Source organism: Octopus bimaculoides, chromosome 12, assembly GCF_001194135.2.
Source record: "Octopus bimaculoides isolate UCB-OBI-ISO-001 chromosome 12, ASM119413v2, whole genome shotgun sequence".
NCBI lineage: Eukaryota > Metazoa > Mollusca > Cephalopoda > Octopoda > Octopodidae > Octopus > Octopus bimaculoides.
In genome coordinates, this window is record NC_068992.1 from 40,527,776 (window position 1) to 40,528,816 (window position 1,041).

The window sequence follows — 1,041 nt, forward strand, 5'->3', positions numbered from 1 at the left end:
TCATTGCTCATCATCAGTCTGGAGTAGCATGGCTTGCTAGCTGTTGATGCTTATTCGCCTTTGAAAACATATAGATTTCAAGTGAAATACATTTCCCTTTGAAAACATAAGGACACAGAAAACGGGAATTTGGCAGCACCACCTCTAGCCAAACAATTATTCTGTGCTGATGAAGGGAAATAACCCAGAAATTGCGATACACAGATATAGTTTTGAGCTGTGTGGGGGTGCTAGATTCCCTTATTCAAAAATATAAGGACACAGATCATGTCGTATAGCCAGCTGGAGACGATGTCTCCTGGGGCTAAATTACAGCAACATTCGTCCTAAACCAGGACTGCCATGTTATGTTGGCAAACAATCTTTACTCCATAATAATAATGGTTTCAAATTTTGCCACAAGGGCAGCCATTCATGGCAGGAGGAGATAAGTCAATTACATGGGCCCTAGTATGCAACTGGTACTTAATTTATCGACTCCCGAAAGGCTGAAAGGCAAAGTTGACCATGACGACATTTGAACTCAGAATATAGTGATGGACAAAATACTGCTAAGCATTTCGTCCAACATGTTAACGATTCTGACAGTTCACCACCTTAATAATAATATTAATGGTTGCAAATTTTGCCACAAGGGCAGCAATTTTGGGAGAGGGGATGAGTTGATTACATCAACTCCAGTATTTAACTGGTATTTATTTTACTGACACCGAAAGGATGAAAGGTAAAGTCAACCTCGGTGGAATTTGAACTCAGAACAGAGAGACAAACAAAATGCCACTAAGCATTTTGTCCAGCACACTAACAATTCTGCCAGCTCACCGTAATAATAATAATAATAATAATAATAATAATAATAATAATAATAATAATAATAATAATAATAACAACAAGAGTACTCAGAGAGTGCAAACCTCTGCCAAGGCAACACCAACATCCTCTCAACAATTAGCTGAAGATGATTTTTAAAATGAGAATATCTGAAATAAACTCGATTGCTCTCACAAACAAGAATACTAAAAATGAACCCGACTGCTCTCA

At 37.8% G+C, this 1,041-nt stretch overlaps 1 protein-coding gene across 1 annotated transcript in view; it reads right to left on the reverse strand.

Moving 5' to 3' along the window:
• Positions 1 to 1,041, reverse strand: part of LOC106877925 (uncharacterized) — a 48,558-nt gene that overhangs the window by 41,699 nt on the left and 5,818 nt on the right. The gene's annotated exons all lie outside the window — the stretch shown is intronic.